General features: G+C 34.7%; 1 pseudogene; it reads right to left on the bottom strand.

Annotated features, from left to right (window-relative positions):
* Positions 1–19,164: 19,164 nt before the first annotated feature.
* On the bottom strand, positions 19,165–21,892 carry LOC120135714 (annotated as a pseudogene).
* Between the last annotated feature and the right edge of the window lie 261 nt (positions 21,893–22,153).

Below are 22,153 nucleotides of genomic sequence, written 5' to 3'. Positions count from 1 at the left end.
TTCCAGAGGCACAAAACATTTAATCATATTTAATGATAATCTACAAAATGATGATGAGACTTATAAATTATATGCACTAGTTATTATAGTTATTTGCTTGTATTCAGGCATTTTTAGAATGCCTCTTCAAAAGGGTTAAACTTATAACATATCATTCATCAAAGTTATGAGTTACTTTATTATGATGTGTAACTAATGTTATGAATTCTCTTATTGAATGGATTATTCTTGGAAAATTTGTTAATGACGAGCGAAAAGTCAGTTCAAGGTTTTCCCCCACTAGAGCCCCTTGGTCTACTTTTGTTGATAATCTGAGTAAAAGAGTCAGTAGGAGAGCTTTGTTGGAACGGTTCAAGCTCAATGGCAAGGTTGTTAAGGTGTTTATTCCCATTGTCAAGAAGAAACTGAAGTACAGAGATTCAACTTTTGCATTTGTTCACTTTTAGAATCAGGAGGATCTGTTACAAGTAATATCAAAGGTTGATAATGCGATGATTGATGGGAAGAAAGTTTTGGTCAGGAAGGGAAAGTATCAGATGTCAATAAGAGTGAAGAATCTGATTGGTTTAGATGTTGAAGGTGCTTAAGAAGAAGATTGAGACTCAAACAAAGAGCCATGAAGGTAAAGACAAGGTGTTTAATGAGTTTCATAATGAGAGCTCTTATCGTGATAAGCTAGTAGGAAATAAGAGGTTACTAGTAGGGGATGCAATAGTTTGACGAGTAGTAGAGTTTCTTTAAAAAATCCTTACTACGTCTTCTTTCCTGCGGAGAAGCGATGCTGGTTAAAGAGGTCACTGATTGACATCCATAAACAAATGTACGATGTGGAACTAATCCAGAATGCTCTGCACAGTGATGGTATAAATGTAAAAGTGGCAAGCTGGGGGTATGCCAGTAACTTATGTTTAGTCACTTTTGTATCGAAAGAAGAGAAAATGAAATCTTTGAAAGAAAAAAACTTTGGCGTTAAATTTCTGGTTTGATTGATTAAGGCTAGTTTCCTCGAATGGGGTTGTTCCTTTTCATTTTACGAAGTGTCGTTAATTGGAGTGCCCCTAACATTTTGGAAAAAAGTTTTTTTTCTCCAGTTTGGCTTCAAGGTGGGGGAGTTAGTGGAGATCAAGAAGGAAAGACTGTTGAAGTTAGATTGCAGAGTAGCTAAGTTAGTTGTTAGGGCGACTAGTCATTTTGATTTCTCGGAATCAATCTCTATCAACACTTACGGTAGGTTGCATGTGATAAAGATTAAAGTACAGATATTGAATGATGATTCTTCTAAGATATTGAATTAAGAGAGTGATGGAGAGTCTTCTGATGAAGGGAATGATGATTATTGAAGAACCAATACGATGATCGAGGTGCCTTAAGGGATCGGGACGTCCAAGAGGCAAGAGTGTTGTCGCTAGAGAGAGTGGAGGCTTGGGCTCAAGAGATTTTGACAGGTGGCATGGAGGATTTCGCTCCTAGAATTAATGATGCAACTGATACAAGGCAAATTAATTTGATGATTGATGAAGAGACGCATCATAATTGTTTAGTTCCTATGCATTAGATTTTTTCGGGAGTAAATGATGTTATTTATTGGTTAGCTTGGGGAATTAATAGCGGGTCAGATAAGCCCAACTCTGTTAGGGAGAATGTGAAGAGTATGCGGGCTGATCTAGGAACAACAAAGGTGAACCATTGCAATATGGGTCTCTAGGAGATCCAGTTATTTGGACTCTCTAAGTAATAATGGAAATCTTATAAGGGATTTAGGTGGTTCTCGAAACAATAATAATTGATTGGGCAAATATTTGGTTTTTCCTTCAAGGTCCTCTTCTCAAAGAATGGGTCCTTCCCTAAATCGTGGCCGCACTTTAAAAATGAGTGTGTCAATGGGTAGAACTGGGTGCAAATTCTTTAATAGAGTTTATAGTAGAAGTATAGGAATGGTAAATTGGAGAGAGAGAAAGTGGAATCGTTAGAAGACTCCGAGTCATTGTTAAGATGAGGATAAAGAAGTCCAGGTAAGCTGGGAAGTTAGCAATTTGATGGGTGTAACCTTTCGAGGAGGTATTAAAGCCTTCATGAAAAGGGAAAATTCTCTGATAGAGGAGTGAAGGAAGAGATGAAAATTGATCTCATGTGTTTATTTGGTTATTTTCTTATTTCATATGTCAATTTTAAGTATCTTATCTTAGAACGTGAGGGGTTTGGGGATAAGAGAAAAGTCAAAGGCTGTGAGGAATTTTATTATAGGAAAAATCAATGTTGATGTTTATTCAAGAATCAAAGGTGGAGGTTGTCAATCTTTTCTTACTAAAGAGATTAGGAAGGAATATGTTTAGAGGGTTTGTGATGCTCCTACAGTTGAGTCAACAGGGGGCTTGGTAACTTTATAGGATGAAAGTAAGCTGGAGGTGGAGTTCAAATGTGCTCAGAACATGTTTATTGAAGTTAAAGGTAATCTAAAAGAATTGTATGTTAATTTTTGGCATATTAATATGTATAGCCCATTAGTGGATTTAGAGAAAGAATATTTCTTCGATGTGTTGTTGTCTTTTGTGTTGCAACTGGATTGTCCCATTTTTTGTGAGGTGATTTTGATGCATATCTATCACAAGAGGAGAGAATGGGGAGAAATCAGAACAAGTTATCGATGAGAATCTTTAATGAGTTTGTGCATAGAGCTAATCTGAATGATCTTCCTTTTTCGGGTGGTAACTTCACTTGGTGTAACACCAGGGAAATTTCTACTTTCATTAGATTGGACATATTTTTTGTAGATTCGAATTTATTATCAGTGTTTTCGATGCTAAATTAGAGTATACTCTTTAGGTTTTTATCTGACCATAATGCAATTATTCTAGAAAGTAAATAGACAGGTTGTGGGCCAAATTCATTTAGATTGTTTAATTATTTGTTAGAGGAGAAATGTTTCGAAGAGAAAATTGAGGATTTTCAGAAAGCGAGTATGGGAAGTAGGAGAAAAAGGATTTCTAGTGTACTTAAAATGTTCTAAAATGATAATCAAAAAGTGGTCTAAAGCCAGTTTTATTGAAATGCAAGGGTCCATTTTAGAGCTAAAAATATATGTATGACACAAAACTTGATATGCAGCAGTGGTCCTCTTCCATCTCTATGTAGTCTTTGGGTATGTCTAGAAAGAAGCTTTGGAATTTATATATAAAAGAGGAGTTGATTTGGTTGCAGAAATCACGAGTGAAATCGTGTTTGGAGGGCGATCGTAACACTAGATTTTTTTCATATGTGTACTGCAAACAGAGGAAGGGTGAACACTATTAAAGCGTTGAAAGTGGATGGTCAGTTAACAGCGGATCCTAAAGTCATTAAATCAAGTGTTGTAATTTTTTTCAAAGATGCTTGGAATAGGAACCCTACAGTTAAGGTAGAGGTATTGGATTTCAATTTCTCCAAGTTTTCAGTGGAGCAAAATTTGCTTTTGGAGAGACCATTTTCAGAGGATGAATCTTGGTATGTAATATTATCCTCAGATAATAATAAGGCTCTGAGGCCGGATGGATTGATAATGGGATTTTTTAGAAAGTAATGGTAAAATCTAAAAGTGGAAATTTTGAGGTTTTGTAGTGACTTTTATATGGTAAAAATATGGGATAAAGAGGTAAACCACTCTTTCATTACCTTTATACAGAAAAAGACGACTCGGAAAGTATTAAGAACTTTAGACCGATTAGCCAAGTCGTAGGGCTCTATAAGATTTTGTCGAAAGTGTTATCTAGGAGATTACGATAATGTATGGATGTGGTCATTGACCCTTCCCAATTCGCCTTCATTCCGGGGAGGCATATTATAGATTGTTCATTTATTGCAAATGAGGGGATTGATTGTTGTAGAATGAAAGGCTTTGAAGGAATATCATTCAAGGTTGACTTCAAGAGAGCGTAAGACTCAATTGATTGGAGTATATTATTGAAAATCATGGATTACATGGAGTTTGGGAAGATGTGGATATCTTGGATGAAAATGTGCTTGTCTACCGTTTCAATTTTGGTTTTAGTGAATGGTTCTCCTTTGTAATAGTTTCGGATTGTGAGGGATATTCGATAGGGTTGGTCTCTTTCTCATATTCTTTTTAATTTGGTCGATGAATTATTGAGCTTGATTTTGTTAAAGGCTGTGAGTTTAGGTTTGTTCAGAGGATTTGAGATTGGAAGTCAAGGTAATTCCTTTGAGCTCTCTCACCTCCAATTTGTAGATGATCTATTATTTTTTTGCAACGCTTCGATTAGGGAATTAAATAATGTGAGTAGGGTGCTTATGATCTTTGGGATGATTTCTGGCTTGCAAATTAGTTTATCCAAGAGAAGGTTATACGGAATCAATGTGAATGAAGGGGTTCTTATTGAATAGGTTTCTATAATAGGGTACACACTGGATTCCTTCCTAATATATTATTTGGGGTTACCTCTTGGGGGAAATAAAAATTCAGCATCATTGTCTATTGGTGGTAGAGTTATGTTCATAAAATATGTTTTTTGCTCCATGATGATATTTTCATGTCAATTTTCAGAATGTCGAGTTGTGTATTGAGGAGGCTTAATTCAATTATGGTGAATTTCCTTAAGGGGATACGGTTGTTAAAAGTAGAACTCATTGGGTTAATTGGTCTATTGTTTGCAAGCCTAAGGCTTTTGCAGGGCTTGGGTTCCAAATTTAGAGTTTATGAAGAAAGCGTTATTGGGAAAATGGACGTGGAAATTTGCTATTAAGAAAAACTCCTGGTGGAAAAAGATTATTTGATGCAATAAAAAATTGATCTGAATTCAATAAGGTTGGGAAATTCGGCCTCTTATAAAGTAATTTGGATATGAAACGGGGTTGTTAAAAATTATTATTCGGATGATGACTTTGGAGTTTGTTTGCGAAGTAATTTTAAAATGAATGTGGGCAATGGGATTAAATTTTGTTTTGGCATGATGCTTGGCTTGATGGAGTTTTATTGAAAGAGTGTTTTCCAAGGTTGTTCACTCTTTCGAATAACAAGGAGGGGAAGATTGTTGATTTTATGATATCAAACTCTTCTGGATATTTTTGGGATATTCCTATGAGAAGAAATCTTGTCGAATGAGAGATGTTGCATTGGAATGAACCTACTTCAGTGTTGTATAATTTTAATCCCTCACCTTTGATTGATGACAGCCTTGTGTGGATGGGAGAAGGTGATTGTCGTTTTTAAGTTAAATCTTGCCTTAGTATTTCTTAACAATTCAGATGATAGTTTTTTTATGTTTAAGACATGTGTGGTCTAGTGTGGCTCCTCCTCGTGTCGAATCTTTTGTCTGGCAGGTGGTGCACAAGAATGTAACATTCAAAGTGGATTTAATTAAACGTGGGATGCAAGGTATTGAAGATCCATCTTGTTCATTTTGTGGGTTGGTTCAGGAAACTAATTTTTATTTGTTTGTTTAATGCGAAGTGTCATGGGGTTTATGGGTAAGGTTTTTTTAGGATTTGGAAGGTTTCTTTTGCTATTTTTGTGTCTCCTGTAGCATTGATTTTCGTTTGGTTTAACCTTGTGCCTCGATCAATCATTTGGGGACTCATCCCAGGAGCCTTTTTATGGTCAATTTGGAAGATGAGGAATGAGATCATTTTTAACAAAAGGGAAGTTGTATTTTTCCATGTTATCTTTTCTCACGATGTATAGAGTGGCAGCATGGTTTACTTTAAAATTTCTAAAAGTGATGTTTTCTTTTGATAGCATAGTGGGGGATCCTTCATTAATTGATCATGTTTTCAGTCTTGAAAGAATCCCTTCAAATTTTGTTAGTTGGTCTCTGCCTCAACCCAGTTTTATTAAAGTGAACATGGATGGTGCTATGGATAGAATGTGGTTGAAATGTGGCATCGATTGGCTACTCAAAGCTGAGAAAGGTGTGATACTTGGATCATTCTCAGAGAGAGTTGGTTCTGGCCTCCAATTGTAGCAGAATTGATGGCAATTATGAGAGGGTTGATGTTTTTCTTGGAGTCAGGGATGTCGGTGAATCGAAGCCTTATTTTATAATTCGATAGTGATGTGACTGTGAATTGGATCAAGATTCATGCTGCCACCACCCTTTGTTATTGTCCATAGATAAAGATATCACCTCGATTATGGTTGATAAAGGTGTTAATGTTAGGCATGTGTTGAGAGCAGCTAACTGGGAAGCAGATGAACTTGCTAAGCTAGGGATAGGCTAATTGGTTGGGATATATTTGTTGCATTGAGTTTGTTGTATTTTGGGAAGTTTTTGTTATATTTGTCAATTATGTTATGTTTGCATTCGGTTGATTCCTTAAGTTTTCTTGAGTTGAGTTTGGTCATTGTTGTTTTTATGTAGTTTATTGTTGATCATTGTTGAGCTGGTAGTCATGTTCTTTTTGGTGGTATTGCACTTTTCTTGTACTTGGTATCTATGCAATAAAATTTTAAGGCACTATTTTCCTCTTTCCACTGTCCGTTGAGGAACTCTTGTTGCTTGACGATTATGAATATGGTTTTAATGAGGCCTCCCCTTTTATAAAAAGGGCTTATTCTTGGGGAGAAGTAGAGGTATTAGGAGTTCCCAGTGCACCTTTATGGTGGGAAGCAGAATCAACTTTCTAAGGCAGAAAGCTCAGTCAACCCAAGTTAGATATAGATCTAGCAATCGTGCAGGAGCTCTTGGTGCTACATGTCGTGTGTAGAAATGATTTTTTCTTAAAAAGAAAAATTTTTATTTTTTAATTAAATGATTATAAAAAATCTTGCCTTGATTAATTTGGTGTTTCCTTTTAAAAACAAAATAAAACATTGTTTAGGGAGTTACCACCAATCTTTGATTAGGGTGTGATTGGGAACCCAACAATATTTTTTGTTTTAATAAAAATATTAATTTTAATTAAAACATAATATGTATGGTCTGTGTTTTAGAATTATCGGAAGTAACTTTCTTGTATGTTAAGACAATCACTTGACGACGACCTTAAAATGAAAGGGTATTACCCTTAGTCCTATTATTTGAATCGAGTCGAGTGATGCTTATGAGGGTGTCAAACATATCATGCAAAAATGATGTCATGTGTTCCATAAATTGTCCACTTACATGCATATTAAAGTGATTAGTAATATTTTATTTAGACTAAGCACGTGACCAAAATAAAAAGAGCAAGATTAAAAGTAGGAAAAGTCATATATTTCAGGTACCTCAATTAAAATAAACTCATAGCATGTCGAGACTAAAATGAAAGCTCTTGAAATAATAGGTCAGAAGCATAAACAATACAAAATACAAATAAACACATAGCATGGGCCAAAATAAAAATCAGACAAATCACATTCCGCATGTAAAAACATCATGAAATTAGCAATAACTCATCACTAGACTAAAAGGAAAAGCGCGTGAAATATGAAAGCCAAATTTAGAAATTTAAAAAGCTTTTATTCGGGGACCAAAATGAACTAACGTATAAACAACAGTGACCCATAGCCCAAATAAACCATATGCGGACGGGTAGCCTTAGACCTCCCGAATGAGGTCGTTTTGGCATGCACATATATATGTTATTTCGGGTATAAACTAAGCCATAACCCCATTTTTGCCTTCAGTCGCTTTTTTCTTCTCTCTCACTCCTCCAATCTATTTTTTCCATCTTCCTCACTAAACCATGTGGCTGTCGCCACCTAAGGCTCCGATGAGGATCCAAATCGGTGAAAATCTCACCCTGAAAATAAACTCCCTATGGGAAAGCCCTCAAAAATCAAATGAAACTCCCCAAACCTCCCAAAGACATTCTCGATCGAAGGTTAAAGGAGTTACCTTCAGTGACTTAATAGTGTTTTAACTCTAGAAAACGCCAGCGATTCTCTCCTCACGAGAAAGGTGAACGCTTTTCTTTTCAAGGTCCTTAGTTTTATTTGGTTCGTTGGTTTTTCAGGCATAAAAGGGAGGATCCTTTTGGTTTTTTTCCTGCTGCGGTGTTGTGAGTTTTTTAAAAAATTTCCCTTGAGTTTCAATTCTCTCAATTGAAAACGAGATGGTTTTTCTATGTTTTTTATCCCCGCTTGCAAATGCTCATTTCTTCCTTTTTCTTTTGTTGATCGTTTATGTATTGCCCATTTCGTTTTTATTTTTATCTATACTAATTTTTATGTATTTTGTTTGAATACGTCAGGGGGGGATTGTATGGCAGAGGAGGCTCCCTCGACAACATGCTTGTTTGGTTGTGACAACAAGAATATTGTCATCTTCCTTTGTCAGGATAGAGGCGTGCTACTATGGTTGTGAAGACATTCATGTACAATAGGGATGACTGTGATGGTATTAGTGTGATTGGAAATATGGGTGTGTGAGGCGTCTAGAGAGGCGTGCGTGTTCCCCACACATGAATCCAGACAGGTTGTCTCCTCGGGCTGAACATGAACCATTGGATCATTGATTGAATCCAATGGTTCAGATGCGTTGATAGCGACTAATGGCTTGATGGAAGCTAGGGTTTCCCTAAACCCTAAATAATTATGCTACATCTGGGCCTCCAACCTGGTTAGGCTTGGGTACATTGGATTTTGTAATTTGTAATGATTCTAGTCTTTCATGTAATTAGATTTGGGCATGAAATCCTTGGACAAAATGAGCATCTACAACTTCCCCTCTTTGGTCATTGTCGTGCAATGAGAATAGAGTAAATATCAAAGGATGGTCATATTTGTCCAGTTATGAGGAATTTGAAAGGTTAGTCCACTCCACTGCAAGTTAAATGTAGGTCAGACTTTATATGATCCACTCTTTTAGGTAATCAAACCTCGAAAATTTTTAATTTACTCTGTTTCTCTTTACGGAATATTAAATCAAACTCAATTTGCTTCAATGGTCTTCAGGAAGACCGAATCTAAAACAAGGCGGGTCTACTCTACTATTCTTTAGGGGAGTTTAGACTCGAAAAAATTTTGATCTACTTCGTTGTTCTTCAGGGAAGGTTGAATCAAACTTGATTTGCTTCGCTGCTCTTCAAGAAGATTAAATCTGAAATAATATACTCATACACTGTTTAAGAGAGATCAGACTCGAGAAAATTTTTATCCGCTTCACTGCTCTTCAGAGAAGATTAAATCAAACTTGGTTTGCTCCGCTACTCTTCAAAAAGACCAAATCTGAAAGAAGAAGAATATGTTTCACTTTTTCGGGTAATCAGATCTTGAAAATTATTGATTCACTTCGCTGCTCTTTAGGGAACATTGAATCGAACTTGACTTGCTTCGCTGCTTTTCAGGAAGACCAAATATGAAAGAAATAGTATATGTTCCACTACTCTTTAGGGAAAAGCAAATCTCTTAAAGAAATTTAATTCATTCCACCACACTTTGGAAAGAACTAAATCATGATCAATTTATTTCCCTTGTCTTCAAGAAAATCGAACCTGAAAATTAAACATTACCACTTGTTAGTGTATGTTTAAGAATTTGAAAACAACATGCCCGAAGGTTTAAAATTTAGGTGACTCTTTGAAAATCAGTTTCTCATGTGGAAACTTGTCTTGCAACCACCAGATATGGGAATCTTCCATATCTCGAGTGTCATTTGAACCTCTCCATTTTTTAGACTTTGAATTGGTTATTTTTATCTTGAGGTTTTAGTATCTTCAACCTTCAGTATTCTTTTTGAAGACCTGTAGGTACTTAATTACATCTGTTATCATGCATTTATGAATGTCATTATCTTGTTTATGCGTAAAATGTGCGCAATAATGCAATTTTAGTGTATTTTCTTTTTCAAATGAGAATCCTCTTTCGTTGGCCGTCTTGTGACTCTATCCAAACTTGGGCATAGAAATCACTACCGTTTCGCTCCATCTGACAATCTTGATCAGATACTCATTGGTCAAACATGACCTTGGTTTTCTTCCTTCTTGAAACCTGAAAGTATTCATGACCAGTTACTTGATCAGTGACAAACTTCTTGGGATAACCTCAATTTATTGAAACTTTCTACGTACTCTAAGGTTTCAGTTTCCTGTAGCCCATCATTCAACTAAGCTCATGCTAAAACTATTGTTAGCTTCAGAATACCTCCACTTTTCCAAAACTTTTTGCACGATAATACAAGATGATCTCATGTTTTTCAAGTTAAACTACATATATTTAATTTTAAAGTAGGATTCTTGCAAAACAATGTTAACAAGAAAAATATATCTTTTATTTATATACATGTAAAGAGTTTTTGGGTAAATATATGAAAAACGTTTGACTGGAAAAATTAAAAGAAAATGAAGTAGGCATCCCTAGATATCAATAGTACGAATGCTTTTGAACTGACACACTGTAAAGTGACTCAAGTGTAGCTTATGTGAAAGGGATCTCAAGAACTGTGACAATGCGTAAGGGTATGAAGTTCCCTCTAGACTACCAAATCTCCAGTTGTTGGATGCTATAAACTAGTATTGAATCTCGTATGCCTTCAATTTCTTTTCGCATTATTTTAATCAAGCCTTTCAATCTCTAGTCCCAACCCTGATCATCATTTGATGTTACTGCTCAAATCATGAGCCCTTTCAACTTCAAAATTAATTCAGAATATCAACGCTACATGAATCATGAATGTGAATGATACTCGAGCTGCCCTTAGAAGGTTTTCAACTTGAGACCTCATTCAGTTTCAAGAAGCCCTTTACGAATTTTTGTCTTGAACAACTTTTTATTTCTTTTTTCTTTTTCTTTTTTTCTCATTATTTTTCTATTTTTTTCCTTTTTTTCTTTATAGAAATTATTTCTTGAAAGTGTCAAAGTTCACAATATTAGGTAACTCTAGTCCATCCATCTCAGTAAGGATCAAAGATCCTCTAGAGAAGGCATTCTTCACAACATATTGTCCTTCCCAGTTTGGCATCCATTTTTCTCGAAAATTCTTTTAAATGGGTATGATCCTTCTTAGCACTAGATCTCTCTCGTCAAACTCTCGATGGAAAACTTTCTAATCATGTGCTCGTATCATACGCTTCTGGTACATCTGACTATGAAAATAGCTTTATTTCTCTTTTCTTAAATTAGATTCAATTGGTCAAACCTAGTATGTACCCATTCTGCCTCGTCTACCTTTACCTCTGACAAAACTTGAAGTGAGGGGATTTCTAGCTCAATGGTAACAAAACTTCCATCCCATATGCCAAAGAAAATGGAGTTTCCCCGGTTGAAGTTTGTACTATAGTTCAGTAAACAAACAAAACGAATGGTAATTTCTCATGCGAATCCTTATAAGTCTCAGTCATCTTCTCTATAAGCCTCTTGATGTTCTTTAGGGGATAAGTAGTGGAATTATGATACTTTATCTTGAACTACGGACAAACTGATTCCATCATCTTATTGTTTAGAATCAAGGCATTTTCAGAGATAATTCTTTCTAGTAAACCATAATGACAAATAATTTCCATCTTTAAGAACTTACCAACGATTGACTGAGTCACATTTTCATAAGAAGCTGCTTCTACCAATTTTTTAAAATAGTCTATTGCTACCAAGATGAAACGATGACCATTTGAATCCTTGGGCATAATTTGTCTAATGAAATCCATGTCCCCATATATAGAACGATCGCGGAGCTATCATCATGTGCAATGGATGAAGAGGGGTACGAATCTTGTCTCCATAAATTGGGCACTTGTGACATTTTCTGGCATAATTGATGCAATCGGTCTCCATTGTTAACCAATAATACCCAAATCTCATTATTTCTCTAACCATTGCAAGTCCAATGGTATGGGTACCACACACCCCCTTATACACTTCCTCGAGAATCATTTTAGCTTTCTTATCTTCAATACACCTCAGTAGAACCTGATCTAGACTTTTCTTGTACAATTTCTCACCATCAAACACATACCCTACAACCATCCTTCTAATAGTTCTTTTGTCATTCTCAGTCGCCTGTTCAGGGTGACTCTAATATATGATGTATTACAATATATCATAATACCAGGGATCTTCATCTTCTTCCTCTTCGATGGTATATCAATGAGTTGGATACTCATAAGCATGCATCTCAATGGGCATTATATTTGAGTGTTCATTTACTTTGAATGTTGCTGCCAAAGTAGCCAAGGCATCTGTCATTTGATTCTCGTCTCTAGGGAGGTAATTGAATGTTAATTCTTTCATAAGCTTCATGACCAGTTTGCGGAACTCTACTAGTTTGGGATCTTTTGTCTCCCGCTCTCCCTAAGTTGATAAATTACTATATATGAATCCCCATATACTTTGAGTATTTTTATTTTATGTTCAATTGTAGCTCTAAGACCCAAGGCACAAGCTTCGTACTCAGCCATATTATTTGTGTTATAAAAAATCAGTCTACTTGTAAAAGGATAATGTTCTCCATTTGATGAGACTAAAATTACCCCAATTCTGTGCCCAAGGCATTCGAAGCACCATCAAAGTTTAACCTCCAATGTTCACTGGTAGATGTAGTTGTTTCTTCTACTAAAATATCCATAAAATCAACATATGGGAAATTAAAACTCAGCAGCTCATATTCTTCGGAAACCCTGCTTGCGATGAAATATGCTATGACACTCCCTTTGTTTGCTTTTGACATACGTATTGAATATCAAATTGTGCCAATAGAATATGCCATCGAGCTAATCTTATAGATAAAGTGGTACACCTTTGAGTAGCCTTTAAGATAAAATCTACCAAGTCAAAAGATCAACCAAGTGGTGTGATAATACATATACTGCCTGAGCCTTTGAGTAGCCCAAACCAAAGCACAACACAATTTTTCAATCAATGAGTACGTTGCCTCGCAATCAGTGAACTTCTTGTTGAGATAATAAATTGGTCTATATTTATTCTCAGTTTGATCATGCTGCCCTAATCCATACCCTATTGAGTTCTCAAATACTAACAAGTAGATGATTAAGGGTTTGTTTGAGATAAGTGGCACTAAGACTGAGGTATTTGACAAACATCACTTGATTGCTTCCAAAGCTTCCTGGAAATCATCACTCCATACTCCTAAGTTATTCTCGTGGAGAAGGTGAAAAATGGGATCACATTTATCAGTCAATTGTTAGATAAATCGAGCAATGTAGTTTAGCCTCCCTATAAATCCTCAAACTACTTTTTGTTGTTATGGGGGTGGAAAATTTTGAATGGATTTGACTTTCTCAAGATCTATTTCAATTTCCTTTTTACTCACTACAACCCCCAAGAGCTTCCCAGATGTTACCCCAAAGGTACAATTATTTAGGTTGAGTTTCAACTGGCATTTCCATATCCACTGGAAGAGTTTCATTAATTTTTCAACATGTTCTTCCTCTATCTTGGCCTTGACAATCATATTATCGACATAAACTTCTATTTCTTTATGCATCATGTCATGAAACATTATTACCATGGCTCTCTAGTAGGTTACCCCTACATTCTTCTGCCTAAACGTCATCACCTTATAGCAAAATGTGCCCCACATAGTGATAAATGTAGTTTTTTTTTCATATATTGAGGGTGCATCTTTATTTGATTGTAACCATAGAATCCATCCATGAACGAAAATAGGGAATTTCCAGCAATATTGTCCACCAGCGTGTCTATTGTTAGAGTATGCCCAAAGACCAATCATATGATGGATGTAATTATACATTTTATGTACCGATTTTATTGAATAAAAGCATTACCACTATTATTTCAGATTTATATATGTGTTTAACATAAATTAAAAGATAATAAAGTCCAAATAATAACATAATTATTATTATTAAAAGATCCCTAGTCAAGTATTATTATGGGCATGAACAATAATAATACGCTTAATACTAACATGTTATTGATTGATGACAAGGAGTTTTCATTGACATAGAGATGTCAGATTTGATACATGATTATATTATTAGAGAACAACGTATTGGATTGACCCACAATGAGTATTGTCTTAGATTATTATGTGACGGTCATAACATTGCTCATAGTGATGACTATATGTATGATCCTCAGACTTGAGATCAATGTTATCCCAACATATATTGTTATATGTTTTGATACAGTTAAGCATGTTATGTAACTAGTTGCACTATAAAGATTATTATTGAATATATCTCTATATATGTAGTGGGGTGTGTATGATTAAGATAAGATTTGTTCTTCATACATTGTAGGAAATATATCACATGCCACTTGATTTAGTGAGATACAAATGCATGGCCATGCTCGAATAAAATGATATGAGATATCACAAATTATTCGTTAATTATAGTCTACTCTAGATATCAAGAAACAGCAGATGGACTATACAAGTGTGACTATTCCAAGACTTGTGCCTATTTTAGATATAAAGGACTAAATGATGTAATACATAAAGAGTTAATCTCGAAAATGATATGTCGAATCATAATTTCTTGTAACTTAAGTGACAATGATATATTGCTAGATGTAACTCGTTGTATGTAATATTATAATTGTTATAATAATTACTACTAACCTTACAAGAACATACAAGGTCACACCCTATGATTGAAATGAGCAAAGATGTACAATTTGTTGCATGTTACTAAAATATATCTAGAGTTAATATATGTATATTTGATATCCATATGATTTTAATTATCATGAATATAGTAAGTAAACATTAAAATAATGTAATTCTGATTACAACTCTTTTAATGGATATTTAATTCGGATCAATTAAATAAGAGTTTAAATAAACTTTAAAGAGTGCAAATCGAATTACAACTCTAGCAGGGATGATACGACTCTCAGATGTTCTTCCATAGGTTGAATATTTTCAGGATTAACCATCGGAATGTTATCATTAACTCAATTATTTCTCTATTGCTCGTATTCTTGTGACAACTTTAGACCAAAAGTGAAGAGATTTACTCGTCGAGTCTGCTTTCATGCCTCAACAACCCCTTTGACTTTATTCTTATACTGCTCTCCCTTGAATGCAAACTCTGACCCAGATAAGTTCCATGTTGTATGAATAAACTACCTCGACCCATATTGCCTGGAAACTAACATAGGTGCATATCCTATAGAACCCCGTATGTCTGGAAAAGGAACCCAATCTAGCTCTCCACACCTGTAGAGTATGTCTGAAGAGACGTTCCACGAAGCATGCCACAATATGTCCCCATCTCATATCCTTAAAGATGATCATCCATTTTTCTTCGGTGAAACCCCGAAGCCATTATCGGGAAACAAAATCTTTTAAAGGAGAAAACCCTTCTAAGAACACTCGACCAGGTGCCCTCTCGACATTTTTGAAATGATTGAGGATCCAAACTAGCAATAGTGGTGCACATCTTATGAAACATCCTTCTCCCTCTTGTCTACAAGAGTTTAAAGAACGGAAAGTCTCGGTCAGTATAGCTGGAAAAGGATCCACATTTTTGTCCAGGCTTTCGAATAGATCAACCACTGACATATCAATATGCCCCATGACTTTTAGGAATATGACTAGCCAATAAATACCCAAAGAAAATAGGTCCATCTTCTTTCTCTTATTGGGATGATGATCAATTACTTCTCTCATAGTAGTTCAGGTAATTCATTCGCTATCTCCTTTCTTCTTCATGCCTCTAGTGACCCATTCTTCCCTTATTACAGTCTCCAAAAGTAATTTCTTCTTGAAAGAATGATTGTTTGGTGGCTTGGTGTACACCCAGTCCACTTGGAATCTTGGACAATAAACCAAGGTATGATACTCCTCTATGGTAGGTGATCCACTTGGACAAAAGTAAAGCAGCTATAAGCGGATCCAGAATTACTCAAGAGCTCTAAACAAATTTTGATCAATCAGGACAGATAGAAGATAAGAACTGTCACCATACAATTGGTATAACAACTGTTTATCAACTGCTTCCCATCTTCCCCAAATCACCTTTAACTCCCTCGGATCATTTTGACGGACATTGATGTTGGTGTAACCAATCAAATCTGCCAAGTACCCAGGCCTTAAGCTATCTCTATTGGTGAGTTGAGACTGCTCGAACCATCTCAGAACATATGTATTTTCTTCTACCTCTTTTAGGACCCTTCGTTCCATATTACTAGCCTTCTATATGGACATAGATCATGGATCAACAATGGTAGGAATAGTGCAATGCAAAAAATGAAAACAAAATAAAATATAAAGGCAAATTAAAATTAGTCAGTAATCATAAAGAAGTCAATTGGGCATAATATAATTTGTCAATAAAACCTACCCTCACATGTTGGCTATCCAATCGTGCTTTAGTGGATCCTAACCAAACATGATATATATCCTCATGCTTTGTTTAGCATAAAAAACCTAACCACATGATCTCTAGTTCTCATACATTTATTTGGATAGTGAAATTATACTACAAAAATTAAAAGACTCAAAAGAGCTTTTCCTTGTGTACCTTCCTCAAGGGATTCTGAAAGTTTGGCTTAGGCTCTACCTAGGTTCGGGTTCTAGGTTCACTCTATACTGGGTTTGGTTCTAAAGTAAAAGGTTCTTGAATTGTCATTGTCGGTGCCCCCTTAGGCTGCCAGACCCTTAATTCTAGCCTATCACAGGCTTTCAGATCGAGTTTAATTTAAGGGAACACACCTCCTTATGTCCATACGAAGGTTAAAAGCATCACAAGGACAATAAGGTGTGAGCCTTAAGAGCAATCCACTATCCCATATGGAGGTAAAAATCACACAAGGGAGTAATTTCTCACTCATACTTAAATAGGACAAAGTGGGGTTTTAGCTCATGTTATGATAAAGCAAGTGCACAGTGTGTGAGGAAAAGCGAAAAAAACACAATTACATAATACACAAAACACATTTCTCAAATCCTTTCAAGAAACATTTAATCAGAAAACATTAGCAAATTAGTCCAACTATTTAATGGCTAATCAAATTACAAACAAAAAAATTATTTAAACCAAACAAGGTATCAAAAACTAAATTAGAATAAACTTGTAATTTTCATTATGAATACCTAATTAATTGACTAACGGCCTGACTCTCTAAACAAATGTCCCCAGCGGAATTACCAAGCTTTCGAAATGTTTTTTTCTAAAAAATAATAAATTTAATTTTTAATTAAATGATTATAAAAAATATTGTCTCGATTAATTTGGTGTGTCCTTTTAAAAAAATAAAACATGGTTCGAGAAGTCACTCCTAATATTTGATTAGGTTGTGATTGAGCAACCAAAAATATTTTTCATTTTAATAAAATCATTAATTTTAATTAAAACAAAAATTTTACAATCTGCGTTACCAAAAATTTGAGTTCGGGAGTCGATTACGAGTGCGGAAGGATTAACACCCCCACAGTGCCCTAAATCAGTACTTAGTCGATTAATTAATTGTATTTTCAATGAAATCTACAAGTTCAAATTTAAATTATTTTAGGATCCCTTAAAATAATATTCTTTGAATTTTATGACGAAATACGATAATATTTAATTATTTCATATCGAGAAGAAATGACCTGTCATGACTTGAAGCAGTCAATTCTTACTCCAATTGAAATAAAGAAATATTAAAATTCATTTCTAAAATTCATTATTAATTTAAATGCATGAATGATAATAAGATAAGACAAGACACTACTAAAAAAAACCCTTTAATGACACGCATTACGCGTCATCTATGGGTGCGGATGACACACAAATGCTTGTCGTTGAAGCCACCGACATGAATTTATTATGACGTGCAATTATGTGTCATAAATCTATGACGCGTATTTATGACACACATTTGTGACGCTCATTTATGACACGCATTGAGCATCATTGAAGCCCCCGTCATAAATTAAGATGACACACATTTGTGTGTCATAAATTTATGATACGCATGTATGACTTACATTGAGCGTCATTGAAGCTCCCGTCATTAAAAAAGATGATACACATTCAGGGGTCGTGATTGTATTTTGTAAATTATATATATATATATATATATATATATATATATATATATATTATATTGACAAATAATTAAACTAAATCACATTTAATGCCTCATAATACTAAATATATATATCATATTATATATAAGCAATCCATTTGCATACAATATATTCACATTAAGTTATAAAAAATATTGTAATCATATGTCGATACAAAATATCACGGCATAATAAAGTTCTTCAAATATGCCCTCGCCATCCGGGCATTTACACAAGAAATTATCATCAAGTTCTACTAAAGAGGATTCTTGTGAAAAATCAAAAGTAGCATGGTATTCCAACATATCATCAGTTTCACTATTTGCTTCATACTTGTACATCTTATGTGGTGTGAAGCCGGCAACAGACAAATTCACACCTTGTCTACCTAGCAAAAAGAACACAACTTGGAAGATTCATTGCATACTATTAAGTCTATTAACTAGTTAAGATTCTGCAGAACTTTGATAAGTTAGAGAACTACTAAGTGCAATACAATTCTCCCAAGTTTCAATTCATACCTTCTGCATATATGATCCAATAGAGTGCGGTAATGATCAAACAGTAGCCATATACCATATCCAAGCTTTCAGTGCTTTTGCAACTTGTATTTTAGAACCATATTGTTTCATTGAAGCACTAGCACTTTCTGAACCATATTGTGCCATTGAAGCAGTGTTATTCTCACCATCAACTTGATGATTCTCATCCTTGGGAGGAGGAACGCGCTCTCTGTAAAGATGATATTCAGGCAAATTGAAATATGACACATGAACTAGACAAACTAAGTTTGGGGCAGAAATTATGGAACTAACATGATTCCTAAAATTTTATGAAGCATACCTAGGCAAAGAAGCATGATGTCTTAGAAGTGGAGTACTTCTTTCACCTTTACCATAATGCTCCTCCAAATGTGCAAATTGTCGTTTGAATCGCTCAACGCCACTATTTGATTGAAAAAAAAGAATACATATTTTTTCTTTATAATTAATTTTATACAACATATTTAAAGTTTGTATTAATTTTTTTTGGGGTTGAAACATGGAGGGTTGGGCTTTTATTTAAAATTTTTGGGTTGTTGAGTGATGGGTTGGATTAAAATCTACTGATATCGGGGTTGGGTGAAAACTCCTAACTTTTGGGTCTGGGCCAGGACGATAAAAAATCTGACCTGGTCCATGCTGTTGTCATCCTTAATCTCCTCCCCTAATCTTAGAGAAAATTTCTAGATAATTGAGTGAGATAAAAATTGCAATCATACCAGAGGGCCTTCAGGGCACTAAGAAGCGTGTCCCATATCTGGAGACTGTCCGCAAAGTTGAATTCATGTGTCAAGAGCAAAGTAATCCACCTGAATGCGTAAAACTGGGAGTTGTCCTGTGTGATAAATAAACACAATAGTTAGAATTCAAGCCCAACTAATTACCTTGACAAGCTGCGGAAAAGGACAAAGGTGAAAGTGTTCAAAATTTTGCAGGTAAGAGGCAAGCATGAGTCAAGATATAAAAGATGTTTAAATTTTCCAACAATATCTTACTTTATTTGTGATCTCTAAATGACGCCAAAGCTCTTCATCATGTTCCTTCAGAAGTTGTGACAACCTAGAAATTGTGGAACGAATTCCCACATTGTTGTTGTCAAGTTGCTGGCAGAAATGATCACGAAATCCACTCAATAACTCAACAAAACAAACGAATGTGTCGGCTTCATGTTATTCTTACTGAAATTGTAATTGGTCTATGGCTATATGTTGGCATAGATACTCCATATTTGGTGCATATGATATATATATATATATATGTCAGCCAAGTTGATAACAATAATGATAAATGAACATTACCGTACTATTTTTCAAAAGTTGTAATCTATTTTAAAGTTATTGTTTTTGTTTAAACTTTTTGGGTATCTTGGGGCAAGAAAAGGGATGGATTTGATGCAATGGAGTTGCAAATAGAAACAAGAATATCATGGAAACCTCCTTTCATATTCAATACATAAAAATCAAAACAATTGCATGTTAGAGATTTAATAAAAAAAAACTGGGTGGGGACAATAATGAGATCTTACTGCCATTTTCGCATCAGGGTCATTCTTGAATACATAAAATAGAGGTGCCAATATTTTATTAATTCCTTGAACATATCTTATGCCCGAATTTAACTTGGCAAATACGATTAATATATTTCTCATTGCATCCTGAACAAGCAATATGCATGTAAGTCTGGAAATTATTCAATCCATATCTAAACTTAAGTCCAAAGGGGTGAAACACTAAATTCACATGAAATAATAAAAGAAAAGAAGAAGATGGTTACCTGATTAGATTTTGCAAGTTGCGAGACCCTAGAGAAAAATTAGTGTAAAAATTAGAATCAAGTCAATAGTTCAGTGATCTTTTACTAGAAGATGGTTACCTGACAAAGTTTAACTGGAAATTAGTGTAAAAATTAGATTACAACATCAAGATATTCTTTTACTAGCTCTCTCCACACTTGCAACTGAAGTGCAAGTTTTGAAGCACATGATATCTTTTATAAATGTGTTTACCTGTTGCACATACAAGACAACCTCCAAGCGCATAGTTGAGTTTCTCTTGAAGTATAAATAGATGTGAATAGGATTAAATACCCTCAAGAAACTTGCATCATGCTTAACAAAATTATAAATTCCAATGCCTGCTAAAGAACAAAACCATATGAACAAAGCAGGGCCTACAACAAGTCCTACTTGAATTGTTCCAAACTTCTGTACACTGAACAAAATTACAAGAAAGGCAACCTATATCATCACCACTTCATCTGCAAATAAAGAAAAGAAAATAAGGAAACATAATAGTTAATGATTATTTATCTGTAATAATATAGAAAACCATAAAGGAACATAAGACATAGGATATAAAGGAGGGAAGGCAAAAGAAAAAAGGCCATATTTTTTCTAATACATACATATTTAACATTTAGCTAGACTGGAAACTCTAGTCGACTAAAGTTAAACTATCATTACAAACAACACATGATCACGAAAAAGGTAGCTGCAGAAACACAATGAAGAATTGTAAACTCATGATCAAACTATGAGATCTACAGGTTAATAACCATCGCATGATATATTCAAAATAACAAATAATCTTCAATAACATACAAGTTAGATTATGCAAAAGATTCCTATCCAAAAAGGTCAATTAGAAACAAGAATGTCCTCTCTAACAGTATTTACTAACAACCAAAGAAATGTGAGTCAGAAAAGCAATAATGTTTTATTGAGTTGATAACAACATGGAATAACAACTTACTTTGTTTAATTGCACCAACTCCAACCTTCAGAGCACCAACAGAAGACATAACTACAAATAAAAAGGCAAAAGTTATCATCTAAAAATTAAAAATAAAAATAGATTTAATAAAACAATTATGTTGTATTCTACCATAGCATGATTCCATAAACAAAAGAGATGAAAGAACAGTAACACATAAAAACATGACATTACTGGGGTAACAACCCCATCGACTATTACCATAAAAGTGCCAGCAAGCACTAACAGCAGAAGAAGTTTGTTCAGAGTCAATGAAGTCTCTAGTCTCTCCTTTATTTTAAGTGATCTCTTAAGCTCAGGAGACAGCACCTTTACCATGAAGCTAGATATTCATGTATCTAATGGAACCAGATTCGGGAGAAGACTGACCTTAGCATGCCGAGAAATCAATGAATACAAATGCAAAAGTACCACCTTCAAGAAAAAAACAACAACAAATAATGTAAAACAGTTGACAAGGAATATATACTTAACATATTTGTTTAAGGCCTACATAAAAGAATGAAAGATCATAAAATACACCAACAAAAGATGTCAAATAGTTGACATGGAATTAATATTTAACATATTTGTTTAAGGCCTGCATAAAAGATCTTAAACAAGGACTTGATTGGGATTGAGGAATATCTGGCATACCTTCACCGTCATCATTAGCCCAAAGAACGATAAGGACATACTTGACAAGCGGAATCATGAGTAGAATGTATAGAAACAGTGATTATTCTCCAATAACATCTTCATCTCCGTTGATAGGTGCCTTGTTAAACATCACACTAAACGTATATAAAGGACTTGTTCCAGCATCACCAAATACAACACCAAGAATCTGAAACGCGTGTATTATTATCCTTCCTATACCAAACTCCTGAGATCAAAACTCAAGTATACACATAAAAGTAAGATGCAAAATTAAACCACATTAAAAAAAGGTATGCCTCAATGGAATAAAGTTAGA

The sequence above is a fragment of the Hibiscus syriacus genome, unplaced genomic scaffold, assembly GCF_006381635.1.
Source record: "Hibiscus syriacus cultivar Baekdansim isolate YM2019G1 unplaced genomic scaffold, ASM638163v2 tig00110610_pilon, whole genome shotgun sequence".
In the NCBI taxonomy this organism is placed as follows: Eukaryota; Viridiplantae; Streptophyta; class Magnoliopsida; order Malvales; family Malvaceae; genus Hibiscus; species Hibiscus syriacus.
This window is presented reverse-complemented; position numbering and strand designations above follow the sequence as displayed.